Source organism: Falco rusticolus, chromosome 14 (genome assembly GCF_015220075.1).
Source record: "Falco rusticolus isolate bFalRus1 chromosome 14, bFalRus1.pri, whole genome shotgun sequence".
In the NCBI taxonomy this organism is placed as follows: domain Eukaryota; kingdom Metazoa; phylum Chordata; class Aves; order Falconiformes; family Falconidae; genus Falco; species Falco rusticolus.
The window spans coordinates 16,932,697-16,951,598 of NC_051200.1; the positions used below are offsets into that span (position 1 = coordinate 16,932,697).

The 18,902-nt window shown below is 45.1% G+C and overlaps 2 long non-coding RNA genes across 10 annotated transcripts in view; both read right to left on the bottom strand.

Annotated features, from left to right (window-relative positions):
* Positions 1-529: 529 nt before the first annotated feature.
* LOC119157486 lies at positions 530-9,127 on the bottom strand. 3 transcript variants are annotated; one of them, XR_005107545.1, is made up of 6 exons: positions 8,936-9,127; positions 7,673-7,851; positions 7,170-7,327; positions 3,845-3,993; positions 2,897-3,128; positions 530-1,943 (listed from the first exon to the last, which is right to left on the bottom strand). It is a non-coding gene; the product is annotated as an uncharacterized LOC119157486 (long non-coding RNA). The 3 variants fall into 3 exon arrangements; XR_005107543.1 differs by having other exon boundaries at positions 530-3,128; XR_005107544.1 differs by having other exon boundaries at positions 530-3,128; positions 7,170-7,338.
* Positions 9,128-11,592: 2,465 nt separating this feature from the next.
* Positions 11,593-18,902, bottom strand: part of LOC119157485 — a 31,070-nt gene continuing 23,760 nt past the window's right edge. For 4 of the 7 annotated variants that reach the window (XR_005107538.1, XR_005107539.1, XR_005107536.1 and 1 more), the window contains 4 exons: positions 18,334-18,460; positions 17,672-17,814; positions 12,598-12,717; positions 11,593-11,711 (listed from right to left, as the gene is read on the bottom strand). This is a non-coding gene — a long non-coding RNA (uncharacterized LOC119157485). Of the gene's footprint in view, positions 11,712-12,597; positions 12,718-17,671; positions 17,815-18,231; positions 18,461-18,902 lie in introns of all 7 variants that reach the window. The other 3 variants (XR_005107541.1, XR_005107542.1, XR_005107540.1) reach the window with 3 other exon arrangements.

The following is an 18,902-nucleotide window of genomic DNA, read 5'->3' on the forward strand; positions in this document are numbered from 1 at the left end:
ATAACAATAGTTTATAGCTCTTGGCTTGTGTTTACCCAGCACCTTGTCTTGTTTTAAAATGTATTTCTAGATGTGAAGCCATTTGTTCCTGAGCTGAAGCCCTTGCTGCTAGTTTGGGGGAGGTTTGTTTACTGCAGTAACCAGCTTGTTCCGTATGTATTCCCATCACTCTCCCTTGCTATAACCTACAAATCTCTCCAACTTATTCAGCTCAATACTGGAGATGGTTTTTGAAGTCTTCTTTAAAGTATAGTGAGTGCCCTTAAAAATTTTCCCCTCTTTGAAAGTTTCTACCTGTTCTAATGCAATTCCCTATTTTAAAGATAGGGAATAAATATCTTGGGGATGGCTGGCTCACATACAGCTCCTATCTTTTAAAACATTAATGGTCCATGCTGTTTGATTCTTTTTGAAAGTACTCTGTTCCTACTTTGTTTATTTAATTTCTTTTCTCTGCACTGGGACTTGCCAAATGGAGTCATGTCCCGTCCCCCTGTCCCCTCCCCCTCCCCCCTTTCATTCACAGAAATCAGTGAGATGCAAATACGGCTCATTTAGTTTTAGCATTGCCAACTTTTGTTTCAAAAATCAGACGTAAGGTCCCTTGAATTTTGAAATGGATTTCAAAAACCCTTGTTGAAGAAATACATTCTGAATAATTTCTGGGTTTGCTTTCTGTATTTTGTGCCTTTGAAGGTTCACACTTCCGAGCCTTCATGTAGAATCATAAGAGATTGAAACTTGTTTTACTCTTAATAACCGCTGCATCCCCTGCAATCACACAGTTCCAAGAGGGAGCCACTGTAGGAAATGAGCCAAGTCAAATATTGCAGCTTAATAAACTCCCAAGACTTGACAACAACAAATTTTGTTCCTGAAAATTGCCCATCGGTTTGCCTATAGCAGCTACAACCTCTGGGAAAACAACATGGGAACAGAGAGAACCACAAGTGCACTCAGGGCTACACAATGAAATAATTCACTCCGTAGACACTTGCATGATACGACCAAGCCTTTGCTAACTCAGTCTAGAAGCTGAAGAGTGGCTTGGACACAACTTGTGATGCTGCCGAACGCCCCACGCGCCGAGGGATGGGTGCATTGCCTCCCACACAGTGCGTTTGGGAGCCTCCTCCAGGCACTGCTCTCCGGCTTAGGGCTTACAGCCAGCAGGTTTGAAGACAGTAACGATTTTGTTCTCTTCAGGGGGTATCGGCCCTTCAGAGGTTTACCAAAGCTCAGCACTACTTTGTGTTAGTGCTGGTCTTTCAGCCCCGTGGCCGAGCTTGGGCTGTTTGAGCCCCCCCAGCAATACCCCTCTGGTTTGCCCATGACTCCACTCAGCTGCAGATCACTGGACTTATTAGTTGGAGCTGTCTCTCCCATATTAGTGTCATTTTAGCTTGTCCTGTCCTGTGGCAGGTATCCATGGTTCTTTGGCTGGGTATGACTGGTGTCTCCTCTAATTCATGTCAAATGTTGAGAAGAGCAGAGCTGGGGAGGAGGGAGCTGCCCTCGGCCAGCACAGGGGGAGCGGGCAGAGGGTCCCATGCTGGGGCCAGGGTCCCTGCAGCCACTGTGGGCCGGGACCAGACTGATGCCTGAGCACCTTTGAAGTGAGCACAGGAGCAAAGCTGGTCACATATGGCCGCTGTAGTTTTGCTGTGGGTTTTGGTTTTTTTGCAGCCTCTTGCGCAGAAGGTGAGTGGGGGCTGTATGAGAGATGAAGATGATTCAGTCTGTCAGAAATACAGACTGGATTTTTTCTCTGCTGTTGGGAGACGTTGATGACACCACACAGATGGTCAGGAGATGAAGCTCGGGATGTCTGTGGATGGCCATCTCTGCCCCACGTCTGGGTGATGTTTACAAGGCTTGTCCAGTGAAACCTTCCCGTACACATGGTCCATTCCTGACACCATCAAGCAAGGGAGACCGAAAGCCTGTGTGCGGAGACTTGGCAGTAAGTAACAGAAGCATGTACAGGCAAGGGCTTAATTAAACATTGTCCAGGCAGCAGGGCTAGCAGGCGGGTCACCTCTGCCCTGCCAAACTTCAGTCCATGTGCGGAAATCCCCTTTTCTTTTCTGCCTTTTAAGTCTTTTGCCTTTCCTGTCTGCAAGATGTGAGATAGCAGGCTTGCTGCTTCTCTCCCTTTTTCCTCTCACATGAGATACATATAAAAATATATATCATTTATAGATAACGTATACATAAAATAATACTCTGTCTAAATACAGGCAGACACACACAAAGCATGTTGCAGAGCCTGTGGGAAATACTGTCTGCAATGGAGCTTGCTAATTATAGCAACTCTAATGGCAGCTTCCCCCCACCCTTCCCAACAGCAACAGAGATCAAAACCTTTTTTGTTTAAAATATTTACTGTACAGCTTGCAAAGCTTTAATCAATGTAACATGACGTTTCCTTGCAACAGCCGAGTAATAAATATGCAATTAATAGGGAATTGAAATACACCCATTAGCTGTTTGCAGAGTCTCCACTTCCCCACTGTAAAAACGCTTTCAGAGCATTTAATGCTCTGCCTACAGTCCGCTGCGCTGCTGAAGCACGGGGAGCGAGATGATCCCCCTGCTTCTTGGTGAGGAGAGGGGCAAAGCGATTCAGGGCAGCTTGGCGAAGGTTGCAGTGGAAATCAGCCTTGCCCTGCTTCGGCAGCTGCCACCAGCCTGGGCCGGGGGGTGGGCAGCAGGGCGGCAGCTCCACCTGTGATTTATCTCTCTCCCACCTTGGGAGCTCGGCTTTTGAGACTGTTGATTTTGCTTCAGTGAGTGCAACTCTGCACAGCTTAACGGGGCCGGGCATGCTGATTTCCAGAGGGTCTGTATTTGCCCAGTGCAGGGCCACAAGGAGGGGGCTGGGCTCCGTACGTACCTGGTTCCCCCAGGCACCGCGTCCCTGACTCCCGAGGAGCCAGGCTTACAGCAGGGCACCCCTCGGGTCTGTACTGCAGTGGCCCATCAGCCAAGTTAGCCTTTGCCGTCTGTAGTTCTTAAGATGTTTTTTAAAAAGTTAGTTTCCCACCGTGGTTGTAGCACTGTCCCGGCTCTGTCTTGGGCAGCAGAAGACAGCACGGAGGTGGCTAGAAGGCCCTTGATCTTGATAACTAAATGGTAAAATATACCAGTCATAACCATCCGCTTCAGAGCATTCTTCAAACCCTCGTCCAGCAATCTGCGTGATACACTAAAGCCGCGTTGTGGGACACGAGCCTGACCCGATGCCACAGCCCTGGCAGCTTGCCCAGCAGCCAGCAGGCTCCTCATCGGTGGGGCTGACCATGACCCCTGCAGCCCCCCTGCTCAGCACTGCCCGAGACTGGGCTGAATGATGCCCAGGTGGGTGTCGGGGCACCGGAGCTCACGGAGCCGCTCCGTACGCAGCCAGAGTACCAGCCAGATGCTGCTTCATGGAAAAGACTCCCACCACACGGGGAGGAGGCGGCGCTGAGCCTTGTGCCTCCCAGCTAAGCATTAGTGAAGCTTTTTAATCTCTCACTGTGGGATTTCTTTTTGCTTCAGCATCGCGCCATAAAGTATTTCAGACAAGGTGACATTTTCCATCTGCATAAAGTGCTTGCAAACAGTGTGAATTTAACTTTTATTGGCCTGATTTAGGGGTATGGGACTGTGCATAAGTCTTGGTCTCTCAACCTATAGCCCTGCACTTTAAGTGATGAATTAGTCAGTAAAATAAACAGGGTATTATCTAGCTGTACACACGTCTGCATCTTCCAAAGAAAATTAAACCTTGTTTGAACGTACAAAAGCTAATGATGGTGAAATCAACTTGGCTATAAATTACGCAAAACTCAAAACTAACCTGGAACTTTTGGAGAGCTTGAAAACGCCGTGTCTCCTGGCGCGGGAAGCCTAGCACGCCGGATGGCAGAGAGCAACCATGCTGAGGTGCTGCATGGCACTGGCTGTGCCACTTCATCCCTCCCTCCGTCTGCCAAGGCTCACCACTCCCTGTGAGGTATGAGCAGGTTGCAGAAGTTACTGCAATTCCCGTTCCCTTCCCCACGTACCGAGGGAAAGAGTGATCCATCAGTTACCATCTGCAGCGATCGACAAATGTTGATGTCTTAATGGCAACCACCATACCTGCAGCTGGGGTGTGATGGAATACTGATAGAGCCATTAGTACCCAGGCCGGTGATGTGATTTTATATTTCATTTAACCCAGAACACAACATGCTGCAATGTATATATTTGTAACTGCTCCCTTGATGGTCTCTCTGGAGTATTATAAAGATTTATCATGTAGCGTTTGGTCAATACTAAATACCGTGAAATGTCAGTAGAGCAGTTCTTGGGATCGCTTGAGCAGTAAATAACAGAATCCTACAATACCCAAAAAGAAATGAGCAGGTGAGCAAGCAACCTTACAGATAGAAAACGAAACAAACCCAATCCCTAACCTTTAGAAAAGAACAACAAAGCAGCAAGGTTTCTATCATTAAGCCTTCTTGACTTTTAATGAGATGTATGAATACTTGTCATTTAAGTGATTTGAAAAGGGTAGCCAGCTAGATCTGGAAATGCTGTGCCATGGATTTTTGGGGCCAGATGCCACATCAAGTTTCCTTTCTTTTACCCCCATGGAACCCTTGCTTGTTTTGTGACCCTGTGGAAGCAGCCATCCTACGGTTAGCGAGACAGCACGAATATCCTCTGCATCCTTCTCTCCGTCTGAGAAACAACAGCTGCTTTGTGGGAGGTGGGACGGACACCCCCTCTCAGTGCTGACATGTTCCCTCCTAATCGCTCCCCAGCTAATGGTGGGGATTGCTCTGAGAAAACCCTCCAGTTTTGTTTTTTTTTTTTTTACAGGTCAGAAGTTGGCTACTGCTTAAACATATGTTCCTCTCTCCCTGTCTCTGACTTGCAGAATAGCTGCTAACTAACCAAAAGACAACATGGTGAGCCAAGGCTATTAGTGAATAATAATGCCATTTGCAGGCAGCAAAGGCTGAAAGGCTTCCAGAGCAGTTAGCAGTCTGCAGGCATCTCCCAGAAATGCATGAACAAGAGCTCCTGTGCATCAGCCAAAGAGCAATTATTCTTGGAAAGCACGTCTGCCTCATGCTTTAAAATCTTTCCTAGTGTCTCGAGTTTAAAAAAAAATGCACTGAAAGAAAGCAGAAAAACTGGAGTAAAGGACTTCACCTGCTGTGAATGAACATGACTGCAGGTGCGTGCACCTCCCGGCCCCTCCGGCTCCGTGCTGGATGCCCCATGGCAGCGGCAGCCGGCTGGGGTGAGCCAGGCTGAGCAGCCCAGAGCCTGGCTTGAGGCAGTGGCCACGGGTAAATCCCCTCTCCGGGCTTCCCCAGAGCAGAGATACTGGCAGCATGCAGAACTCCTCAAAAATTGCGTTTTTAGGATGAACTTCAGTCAAGTGGGTTTGTTTGTTGGCTGGGTTTTTTCCTTTTCTGTTCGCTTTCCTAGGTTTCTTTCCCCCAAACATCTTATTTGTAGCAGAAGATTATATTCCTAAAGGGGTCATTCTGAGCACAGTATTGTACACAGTTCTGCTCTTTAAAGAACTAGCACGGATCCTAACAGCTCTCCAGGCAGGAAATCTGGTGGGAACTCTGCTTTCCTGCTTACTGATCTAATGCTGGATCCAGCGATCCCACTGAGCCCATCAGTGCAGTGTCTTGGTAGCAAATAATGATACAGGGAGCCACCAAAGGACTGTTTTATGGTCCAAACTTGTTAACTTCAGAGAATGGTTCTTCTGCAACCTTATTATATTTTTTGGCAAATCACGGAGATGCTTGCTAGTTTATGCCGCGTCTTTGTTTAACCACTCTGGTGCTATTTTTTTTCCCTTCAAATTGTATATTTCAGTTCCTACATGAGACTTACTGTCAACATCCTTTTGTGTGTGCTTTTTCTGTATCCTGTTGCATCTTTTTTTGGTTCACTTACTTTAATTATGCATTCTATTTTAAGTACATTGTTTTATGACATCACTTGTTAATTGTTCAATTATCACACTGTTCCTCTGCAGCGCACAGTAGCCTTGAAGTGCTGTAGGAGTGTGCCACAAAACAGGGGGGAGCAATGGCCTAAAGACCCAAAGATGCGTGCTAGACAGTTCTGCGCTATTTAATTATGTGTTGTTCGGCAAATAATTGGTAAGAAATCAGCTTCTTTCTCGGTATGGTAAGAGCTTTTGCAATTTGCCACCAGGCCCCCACCAGGTGAAGCCTGCTGCTCCTGGCCAGGCTGCAGGGCTGAGCTCCTGGCACTGCCATTAGCCCGGGAGTGGAGAAGCTGCGGTTTGCATGGGTCACAGCCAGCAGGACCTCTGGGGTTACTGGCTGACGTGCTGCTTTTAGGATTAACAGCATCTTGTGGCACTGGAGACATCAGCATGGGGACTGTGCTAAGCGGTCAGCTGGTGCCCAAGAGGTGCAGGTTAACAGGAGGTGCGTTCAGCCGTTACCTCGTAACTCCATCAGCTCACCTGCAGCTACAAGTCCAGGCTCCTACCCTTTAATTTACTCCCATATTAACTCGCCCACCTCACCTTTGCTTTAGGTTGCCAGCTCCCTGCTACCCTCTGCATCTTCAAAAAGGTGAGAGAGCCAGTGGGCTGCACCTCCCTGTCATCAGCCCTGCCTGAATTTCAGCGAAGTAATTAACAACAGACCAAACCCCACGGGATGCAGCTGCACAATTAGTTGTAGGTGTTATGCTGAGTGCTGTCTGTGGACTCAGAAGCAGTCAGGTACACATGTTTCCATAGATGAATGAGAGGAGTGTTGCGGTCTATAGACGCAGATCAATCGCATGGCTCGCTTTTGGCTGGAAAAGATAAAGGTGTGTGCTGTGTCTGACTGAGGAAGGACTGATGCTGGTCCTGTGCTGCCTGGGTGGCTGCTCGGTCAGAGTGCTGCCTCTCGGGCAGTGTGCGCAGGTTGGTGTTACAGCAGCAGGGTTTTGAGTAATTCCCACTCAGATTTGGGAGACTGAAAAGCCCGATTAAGCAGTGCCCAACTCCTCTCATGTGCCCAGAGCTGTGTGTGACACCCTCTAGGTAGCTGTGCACACTTCATATCATCTTTTTTGCCATACGAAGCCCAAAGACAGTCTGGAAGCTGGTTTATGACACCAAATTCTGCATTACATACCTCAGACAAAGCACACCAGGTGGTCCACAGCATGTCCAGGTACAAACCAGTTTCATTTGCAAATCCATACTGTATATTAGCTTGGAAGGGATGTGTGAGTTGATGGCTCCTGTTTCTGTTAGGTACGCAATAGTCTGTGACCCATTTATAATAAAAATCTGAAAGAGAACTGAAGATGCTGAGATTCTCCATATATCCCTGCAGTATCTCACTTGTTTTACAGTAATTTGATGCTGCCTGAACACAGTAGTCGACCTTTTTTTACTCCTGCTTGCAGGGTAGAACAGCAGGGATGATAAACCTTATGCTTTAGTTCAGAAATAGCACACATCAGTGAGAGCAACCAGGGTTGCACCACGGGAGAGAGGGGGTTGTGGCAGCTCAGAGCAATACTGATTACTGAGGTTTATTATATATACAAGAAAACCATATTGCCTGCCAGAGAAATTGCATATTGGCCTAAAAGCCTGTTTAGGGTTTGCTGTTTAAACCCAGGCTCTTACCCAGTTTTATGTCCTTTCTCTCCTGGGGAGCGTGTTCATTTTAGAGCCTTGGATGACTCAGAGTCCTGAGAACATGAAATGGAGACTTTCGTGAGTGTTGCGATTGTCCTACTCCACCCGGAGTTGGCAGTCACTGGAGTCTGCATCAGCTGAACACACCTTCAGGTTGCTGCTCTTTCCTAAAGGCAAAAATCACCATCTCACAATAAGCCAAGTAAAAAGAAACCTGTGAAATAGCTACTTGAGGTAGAAAGGGAAGCACAGTGTGTGGATGGAGAGGAAATGTCACTCTGGCCCCTTGAAAAATGTATTTGTGCCCTAAATGAAGGAACAAAAAATCAGGAGTAGGAGTGACCTTGCATCCTGTGCAGCCTTGCGATGCCCGGTGTGTGGAGGACCAGCTTTGTTCTTGGAGCAACATAGTCATGGGGAAAGGTAAACCTCAGCACAAAGAGCATGGAAAAAAAAAAGCAAGCTAAACTAGCACAGGATGAAAGCAGCACTCAGGGTCATCTGGGTGCTGGATAGCATCTGCTTTTGTGTATAGAGAAGGAAACATAGCATGAGTAATGGCTCTGAAGCAGCTATGCGGGATGTTTATTGCACAGATATGACTGGGGCAAATGAGAACATCTCCACTTTTTCAGCAGGCAGTGCACAACGTGTGTGACTCTTATGGTGACCACAGACCTCAAGAACAGTGGGCAAGCGCCTTCCTTCTAGTAAACCGTATCATCTCTTTCCAAAACCGTGAAGCCCAACCTCAGAGATCACAGGGATTTTGCTTGATTAAAGACCAGAATAAATTTTGGGGCCAGGTTGTCTGGCTGTTGTAGCAGCAAATGTGGGAAGAAGGGCCTCGGGCTATTTTCCTTGACATGGAAAACTTACGTGACACATCATTTGATGTGCTGATTCTATTTTTTAAACATTGCCTAGCACAGAAACCGGAGCTGGCTGCAGCTCAGCCAGCCATCAGCTCTGCCCCACACAGTCCAACATTTCTGCCTTCCAGGGCAGGAGCTATGCCCAGCCCCTGTGTCTCCGCGGGCAAGGACTGTGCTCCCACATGGGCTTGAGCATCTTTTCTCAGGTTTCCCCACCTCCAGCACAAGCTAATCATAATCCCTGTGTTCCTCCATGAACTATTTACATGATCACAGCCAGCCTTTGGCACAATTTCTTGCTAACGCTGTAACAGTGATGGCAATCTCGTAATGACTGTGCTGCCACCAGCTAAAACTGTACCGCAACTTATCTTACCTGGCTCGGAGTCCGCAGCTTGTCTACATGCGGGTCCACTGGGTGAGGGGTCCTGCAAGACAGGTGGCCTGAGATGAACCTGAACTCCTTGTGGCATATTCCAGAGGAAGGATCACATCCCTTTTGCAAGTCACAGAAAAAGGCAAATTCCACTGGAGCATCACTGACTCTGGGGCTCATCTTCATGGGTGGCAACCTGGAAGGAAAGCTTTCATCCTGAGCTCATTGCTGAACTCTTCTTACATTTCATATGTATGAAAGGAGACATTCTGAGGAAAGAGTTGCTTAGGAGACTTGAAGTAACATTCAGCTGGTGGGATCTCTCTTACTGGTGCTCATGTGTAAGGAGGATAAAAATGAGCCTGTCTGTCAGGTCCCGGGAAAAGGCACGCACCTCAGAAGTAAGAAAAAAAGATAAAACTGTACTTTTTGCTTTGTTGTTGATTTTTAAATTTTAAAGCAAAATCGATCCTAAATCTTCAAGATTAAATCTTTGGTTTTGTCAGATTTTCTTTTCAATACTAGCATTTCAGAGTTTGTGGACAGACCTTTGAAGATTACACGAAAGGATAGTGTTGAAGTGAAGAGACAGCTGAGACTTCCAGTTGGAAGAATTCTCCAACCCGCACATCCTGACAGAGGCAATGGGAGATGGCAGATGGTAGGTGGCATCTTGTTTATCAAAACAAAAACTGTGGGATCTCCTGAGGTGCTGGAAAAACTATATAGCTGAAGTGAGATGTTGTCTGTGTGCACTTACCAGCTATTTCCTCTGAACTAAAAACCTGCTTCTGTCTGGTGCAATTTGCAAAAAAAAAAAAAAAAAAAAAAAAAAAAAAAATTAAAAAAATTAGCCAAGGAGAATTAACAGGGAGAACATTGGTCCTGTGCTGGGTTGGGAGATAAGGTCACCAGGGCTGCCACAGCACTTATCATAGCCAGGTAGCCCAGAGTTTTGACCCTGGAAACCATCGCTGAGGGTTGGAATGGCACCCACTCCAGCAGGTAACGTGAACCCCACCAAGACCCTCAGCTCCAGTCATTTTAGCTTTTTGACGTGTCTTCCCTCTGTTCAGGTCTGCAACACCTAGAAAGTGAATGGTATGCTCTCCTATTCTCTCTTTAATACCTAAAATATTCAGAGACTATTTGACCAGAGAGGCTGTAGGCCTGGGTTTCTTTCCACATATGACTATTGCCAGGTTCTATAACAAATGCATTTTTCCCAGCATTTCTAAATGCCTAACACTATCCCAGTTTTGGCCTAGAAAGGGCAATTAATCCGATTTATTCCTTATATGCTCCAAACTTCCAAATAACCAGAGTAGCCACAGCAGAAAGCTGAGGCACTCGGGATGCAGCACGACTGTAGCATCCTCACGGGAGCTATTCGCAACCTGGAGGTAAATGCCTCCCACAGAGAACAGAGAGAATCAGCAGGGGCTCCAGATAACGAGCAATGGGACAGGAGGAAACGACCTCAATTTGCACCAGGGGAGGGTTAGATTGGATATTAGGAAAAATTTTCTCCACTGAAAGGGTGGTCAAACATTGGAACAGGCTGCCTAAGGAGGGGGTGAAATCACCATCCCTGGAGGTGTTTAAAAAACGCGTAGATGTGGTGCTTAGGGACATGGTTCAGTGGTAGACTTGGAAGTCCTGGGTTAATGGTTGGACTTGATGATCTCAAAGGTCTTTTCCAGCCTAAATGTTTCTATGAATTGATGATTCCTTTACAGTTGTGCAGTTTGTGATTGCTTCCCCCAGTGGAAAATACTGAGATGGTTAGGTAAGTGGCAAACTATTCTATGTACCAAAGCAGATGTATACCCAAACAGATGTGGTCATTCTGCCACTGGGGCAAAGCCAGAGCAGCTTTACGGATGAGAATGAAGATAAATTGGAATAAAAAAAGGTAGGGGAGGAGAACTGGAACCCTAATGTTGCTTTTTCTTTCAAACTGATCTGTACACATGTCACACAGTTGGCTGTATGAATAGTAAATTATTCTATTCATTTCTTACACTTGATGAACAGTAAATTAGTCTAATAACATTTACTGTTCAATTCATTGATTGTCAGAGGGAGATTAGAGGCAAATAGCTTTTAAGTCTTTCCAGCTGCAAACATTAGAGTTGTCTAAAGTTATGATTTTTGACTGTAATTAGCTGCAGCTCTCCAGCATCCCCCCCAGCTCCCTCTCCGCTGTGCAGGCGCACCCCCCTGACCCCTGACACCAGGCGGTGCTGCTTGGGTGGCAGCAGAGATCTCAGAGCTCTTCAGCAAGGTGAGCTCTTGCAGCTCCCTGGGCAAAGTAGGTAACAAAAATAACTTGGTGGTTTTTTTTTTTTAAATATTTACCCAAATGGCTTAACAGTGCTGCACAGCAAGAACGCTGGAGCGTGGAGAACAAACCTGAGAGCCGGGAGGCTGGGGGCGGGTGTAGGGGGTACGTGTGTGTGTGTGAAGTCAGGCTCTGCCACGGCATGAAAAGCCTTTCTATTCTGTGTCTGGAGGGTCTGAAGTGCTCTTACACAGGAGGACTTCACTGAAGTTGCTGTACTGACACCAATGGAATACAAGTGTGTGAATGAGGAGAACAAGGCCCATAAAACAGCAGACGAGTCAGGTGAATTTAAGACAGATGCTTGCCTTGTACCCGGTGTGCCTCCTCTTTGTCATCCGCCTGCCTGGGGCTTCAGCTCCGTGCTGGGATTTGGTCCTATCAGTCGGAAGGCCCTACTGGCTATTTAACAGACACAGAATCACCTGTAGCCTAAAGAAACCATAAACAGCAGAATCATTTCAAACGTTACCAGAGGTTGGAGTTGTTTATTACCTTTATCTACACCCTCCCTCTCCCCTTTTCTTTTACAAGACTAAAGAAGTAAATAAAAGTAGCCTTCTCTTGATATGCTAGTCAGGTTTTATCTCTGTTAGAGACATGTTGTGCTCACTGCGAGCTGCAGGTGGGTTGAAACGCAGGTGCTTTGGGGAAATCAAGCCTCCTGCCAGCACAAGAGCCCAGCTGGAACCTTGCACCAGCACAGCGGGTCGGCAGCGGCTACCTCCGGCACACCCCTGCACTCAGCGTGGTGCCTGCCAGCGCTGGCCTGCTTCTGGCAGCACTCTTCGGGTGACGCTGCCTGGTCTTGGGAGGGCAGGGAGCAGCCACGAGGTACCCTTTTGCCCACGGAGCGTCGGGAGCTGAGGGATCAGCCTGGGTACCCAGCACCGCTGCTGCAGCCGGGAGCTGCTGGGGGAAGAGCAGGCGAGGCTTCTGGCAGAGCAGCTCCTGGCTCCCGGCACAGCGGGGCTGGGCACGGGGTGGCCAGCCAGCCCCAGTGCTGGCCAACGAGGCCGGCAGTGGCCCAGGGGTGGGTGGGCGAGCTCGGGGGCACAGGCAGCCACTGGGACAGATGGGGCTGGTTCAGCTGTTGGAGATGCGGCTTCTGCTTTCTAAGCATGTGGGCTGTATGCAGCAATAAACCGCCACTCACCATATTTCAGGGAAACACTTTTCCATCAGAAAATGGAAAACTGTTCAACTCCCTGTGTGCAAATAGTTGGCTTTTGGTGGAATATTCCACTGAAAAACCTGAAAAGGTATTTCATTGACTTGGAACGTGTCAGGTTTGGTCTATATTTAGTTTTGCACTCACCTGGGCTGTCGGGATTTTCTGTGAGCAGTGCTCCATTTCCAGAGGCGTTGCTGGCCTTGCCGAGGCTGACTCATCTCCTGGGTTTGGGGCGTGATGGAAGGGGAGTACAGCCTGCAGGAGCTGTGGGGAAGAACGGGACCACGATTCATGCAAAGGCCAATGATACCTCAAGCTGCAGCTGAAAGCAAGATCTTACTAAAGAAAAGACTTTAGTTTAAATTTCTCTGAAAATTTGCTCGTTTAATTGTTTTGCTTTCTCTCCTTCCCATATAACGACCCCCAGTAATGGCAAAATATCCAAACTTGGGGGAGCTAAGGCTGTGATTATTTGGAGGGGATCGATTTTAAAGCTTTACTGTTCATGCCTTTCTTATGCTAAGGTTTTCAAATAGAACTATACACATACCTTAACAACAAAAAGCTATAATGACTGCATTGTCACCAGATAAAACTGTACTAAAAATAAATAAATGCTGCAGTTTAACATGATTCAGTATGCAGGGTCCTTATTATTCTTCCACTATTCAAAGGAAGATTCAATTTCAGCATAATACACTCCGTATCTCGGTATCATCCCTTACCTGACTAGTGCTTCTTTCAAAGTTTCTGGCTGCTTGTGAATGCAGAGGGTTAAGAAGAACCACTGGCACAAGCGTTGTGGTCACTGATGCATATTTTTAAGTGGTAGGACACAGTGAAGAATCTTGGTTTAAGTGTAATAAAAGTGAGGTCCCGATTTGTTAATGAGGAGCATTGTCTGCTGCAGACACTAATTTCACTACAGGGTGCAGTCTTCAAACTTTTCATTCTAATTAGAATGCATTTCCATATTCTTTATCAATTTCTCCTCTCACTGAAATCTTCTCAAATGACCTTTTTTTCTTCACTTATGACTCATCCAAAGATTTTTATTTTTCCCAAAACAATCATTCAGATGCAACCGCATTTTTCCAGTAAACACGATAAAAAATAAATGACCTTGCCAGCTCATGCCTACACAGTGGGAGAAGGGCATTAGCAGTGCAGAGGCAGCTACTAATAATACACAGGAAAATTAAGTATGGGAGAAGACCGTCTTCTTCTAATTCCTTGAGCATTTAATTTCCAAATGCCCTGCAGTGGAATGTGTCTCGAGCAGGAGCTTAATGGCTACCAATGGAGTTCTAGCAGTGGGAAAACAAGTCCCGGCAGAGCAAGGAGCATTTTTTTGCACAGAGGAAAATAGGTTATCTGTTAAGAAGGTTTTTTTTCTTTCCTTCAGTCCTCCACAGCTATGTCCAGTTCCAATTTTTATAATAAACTAAATTATTAACTCAAGTTGACAGATTGGTTGGTGTTGGTAATAGGCTTTCAAAATGATTAGTGATATATACTCATTACCCAAATTAAAAAGCCATATTAAAAATAAGGAGAGGAAATGTACGGCATTATCAAAGTAATAATTTCTATTTAGTGCATATCTTTCCTGAACTTTGGCAAATGTTGAATTATGCAAGACAAACACTAATCTGAAAGCATTCTAATTAATGGTGGTATTTCTTTGCTATCAAATTAAAACCAACACATTACAGTGCATCTGATTTAAATGTTATTGCAAGTTCTTCACAGTTTAAGGAAGATTGTTGATTTGTTTTAAAATATTATACCTATACCCAAGTTGCCAGGCTTGAGCCATATTCTTCCTTTGCAGAATAATTATTAATGGGAAAGACTTATATAACTCAACACAAATTCAGTTATTTGTTTTGTTATTCAGTACTTCAACCATCTCTAGGGAAAAAAGAAAACAACCAACAAACCAGAGATGAGTATCTTGACATCAATTAATCACAGTGCTTTGTTATCCAGGGTTTGCTATAGTTTTCACCAACTAACAGAATCAAACAGTTGCTTTCACCTTAAAGATGAAAACACATTTACTAAACTTCTTTCAGAATAAAACAATAATCAGGCAGCTAATTAAGCACATTGTAAGTACTGAGCTTTTGAGCTAAAGACCTGTCCAGGCTGTAACATCATTTTTACTTTGTTATTATATGCAGAATGCTAATAAAAATATAATTTTGAAAAAAAAATCACATTAGTGATTTGCTTGAGTGAATGTAGATGTCAAAAATGCTAATCTAGAGAAGCTGTCATGAGTTTAAATAGATTTTTCACCGACTTGCCATTCTTAATTATAGCTCAGCACCCTGTACAGGTTAAAAATGCCGGGTTCCTTCGAAACAAAATATGAGCTCCTTACCATCTCGTCAAATTCTCCTTCTCTTCCTTTCAAACGGATCAATCAGATGCCAACACATAACATTTTTTCATTTACATCTTTTCTTAAGCTTTCTTATCCATTGCAATTATATTTTTACCCAAACCTATCCTGAAGGGGATAGAAGAGATTTCATGGAAGAAGCATAATTGGCAATTGAGCTTGCTCTTTCGTGGGCTTCTTTTATGAGAAAAGACAGCGTTTCGAGTTGTAGAAATTCAGCACTTAAATTAGGGGGTATGCTGGCTACTTAGTTAAATAATCTAGAATAATCAGGTCAGGAGGGAATAGCACATAGCTTTCACTTAATGTTTTGTATTAATTTTTCAGATAATGTAATTCTGCATACTATCTGCACATTCAAGAGCGCATCAAAAAAGAGCTGCAAACCGGAGGATTGACAAGTTGCTAATCCAATCCTCTGACTGTCACAGGGTGCCATGTAAAAGGGTTACTTTGTTCTTTAAGAGCTGATTGAGTTCCATTAGTATCCATATTCAGAGCCCTGGGCACAATATTAATGCTAATACCGTTGTTACGGAGATGGAAAGCCGTTAAGAATGAACAATAATCAGCTCACAATATCATTGGACATATTCATGCAGCTTGTAGTGTGGTGAGATCCGATAGCTCTAAACCTTTCTAAAGAGAAAACGAAAATCCAATTAACATCATCTGTGTAAACCTCCTCGGCTACTTTCACTGGAGATGACCTTGGGCAGCTGTGTTGCCATTTTGCCAAAACCTCAATTATGTCTTTAATTCAGCAGCATTGCTGGGCTTTGCCCAAGCAGAAGGCCTGGTGCCGCAGCCTGCCCCTCACGCCGGGCACTAGCTGCTCGCACAAGTTGTGCCACAGCTGCCGGGGCTGTGGCAGTAGCCGTAGCGCCAGCGGGCAGCCACCGGGCTTCCAGCTTCGTGAGTCCATAGGGACTCTCCATCCCACCACAAGAAAACTCCCCTCCCACCTCCAGCCAGAATCCCAGCTCTCAGGCGTGCCCTTCCACCACCGTTCGGGCAGTGCCCCCGATACCACCGCTGTGGGGCAGGGGGCTGGTGAGACCTGGCAAGTGGCTAGTTGTGTCCTGCCAGTGGGGCGCGTGGCGAGGGGAGGAGAGGGTCCACGTGCCCCAGCCCGAGGGGGGTGGCAGACCCAGGCTTTGCCACCCAGTTCACTGGGCTCGGGGTCACCCAGCCTACGCTCAAAGGAAAAGCTGCTCCTTTCGAACAAAGGTTCCTTGCAATCAATTTGAATTGGACCTAGAAAAATTCTAATTATGAGCAACATTTAGCCTGATGGAAAAAAAAAAAAAAAAAAAAAAGGCAGTATTTTAATTTGTGCAGGATATGAATTTATCTGAATTAATTGCCTAAGGTAGGGTGAGGAAGTAACCGCTGTGGAAGAGCTCACAAAGGATTTATTTTTGAATGAATTTACTGTCCTGTCCACTTGATATTTTTCATTAAGCCAGAAAGTAAACATAGGTTTTTACAGCCTGCCCTCCATCTCTCTTTTATTTTTTTGACAAGCAGCCTGCAATTAGACTAGCAGATCCTGCATGGCAGCGAGCATTCATCCTGGTGGCCACATGGCCCAAGCTTTCCACTAGGCAATACGATCTATAGCAAGGTCTGGTCCTAACCACCACATAGGACTCAGAGGAGTGAGGATCTTGATGGGAAGAAGCACTGTCATTGCCAGCCAGCATGGACAGCTTCTGGACATAAAGCTTTTCCCTCTTGTGACTGTACAATTCACAGGAAAAGAGGGGAAAGACTTGTTACGGACCGAGATGTTCAACATGAATTGTAAGTTATGTTCAGCCTGAAACTTTGTTACAGCTGCTGTCAACAGCACAAGTGAAGGATCCCAAAATATAAAGCATTTTGAACTCTTTCTTTTCATTTCCTTTTCATTATACCAGGACTATATTGCCTTATCTCAAACACACACTTGCATATTTGCACTCTGTAATGGAGAAACAGCACTACATACAGGTCCCTAAAAGTAAACACCAAACTCTGCAAATCTTGCGTATAATTAGGAAGATTCTTCTGGATTTATTATTTTTTCCCCAAAGCTGTTACTGCTTGATTTGGCTGTCATCTGTGTCACTTCTATGGGAAGATTTTCTCTGTGTTAGAAAGGGAAAATCAGAACAGCAAGCTAATAACTTGTTACAACAGTGAGATTTAAGGCAGAAAATAATGAAGCAGAGCTGCTGACAGCACTATGGTTGTTGCACCTCCTCCTTAAATGAAACAGGTCAGGATCACCCTTTGCTTTAGAGGGTCTCTTAAGAAGGACCAGCACAGATGATGCTTGTGCACCTGAGGGACACAAACATTATTTGAGTACCTGTATCTTTTGCTGGCCAGGTGCCTACATTTTGAGCTGAATACTGGCTGTGACTTTAGACTTAAAAGAAGATATTTAGCTTCCCTTTAAATATCCCCAGCCCAAGACCAATAAAACAAATTCAGTCTCAACTTTATCCTTTTGATTTAATTTCCTAGTGTATTAATTTTGGCCATTCAATCTCATTGATCTGTTGAGTCCATTTCAGCTGTGACCTTGATTTGATTGCTTAATTGGCTTAGCAAAGCCTGGATGCATTAGCACTATAATGTGCTTGCTTGATTTCTCTATGTGCTTGCTTATTCTTTCTTGTAAGATCTATAGAAAGTAAACAGAACTTGTTTTACGTAAAATGGCAGTCAGGCTTAGAAATTCCAGGGCAAAGACAGTCTCAGGTATATGCATACCACTTCTGTCCTCCTAGCGTAAGCAGCAGAATAGTTCAATCTTACCTTGTTCCGATCTGGAAATGTTTGACCAGTGACATGCGCCCTTCAGTAAAACTTTCTACTTTAACAGATCACTGTCCAGCAACAGCTTGGCTGAGGCATGAGCTCTCACTTTCTTCAGATGACTGCTGTGGGGGTTGTTTCTGCTGGCAGAAGCAGAGTAAGGAACAGCCGATGGCAATATCTTCTGCAGATACAGTAAAACTTTCTTATATGTTTCACTCAGGATCTTATCATCATTATACCTGACTGAACCAAATCTCTGCTGCTGTGATTTTATGCATGCCAATGCAATGCACTGGCATTTCTGTGTTTGCTTCATTTGCATTTAAACAATCAAGAATTTTAATTAAAATGCATAAATGAATCATCTACTAAAAGCTCTATCTCCCGTGTTATTTATTTTTTATATTAAACCTTCAATTTGATGGATAAGCACTGTCGTTGGTCATTTCTGCTAAAATGATCCCATCAGCAGTGAAATATTTGACAAATCTGATGTTAAATTTTTCATCCCTAGCTTTCAGCACTTGTGGTCCACTAAGATAAATGGTATGTCTCACACTTTTGATCTATTCCTTGAAGCTCTTTGGGACCAGAAATCTGTTAAAGAGGGAGAGGTACAGGTCAAAAGGATCTTGAGATCTAAGCAGTGCTCTCCTTACAGCTTTCTTCATATTGCCCAGCACATCCACGGCGGTAAGAGTGTCCTTTACTTCTTCAGTGTCTTCCATCTGTGACAACCATCACTCCTTTCTGTACAGGGACAGAATCTGGGGCTTTGGTACTGACCTGTTGATGGAACGGAAAGTAATGTGGACTTTCTCCTAAGTGAGGCCCATTTTCATTATGCCTTTTATAAAATTTAATTATTTTTTTTTTAACCATGTGACAGTGGTATCTGCAGTCATCACAAAAGCTCTTACTACTTCCAGAAAGCACTGCTTTCCAGCTGGGCACTGAAATTTAACTCTAAGGAAAGTAATTTGTCCCAAGAACTGCATCCTATAGAGAATAAAGCAGAAAGCACACTGCTGCCAGCTTCTCTCAGAGGATTACTGTAAAACTAAACTAATAACAATGCGGCATTCCTTCAGAAACTGAAATCTTGCTCACATGTTCAGAAGCTGTAAGAGTAACAGCATCATCTGGTGGCTTCTGCCACAAAGAATGGATTAATTGATTTTTTTGTTCTACTTTCATTTAAATTCCTCATCTCTCGGGTGAGGCCAGG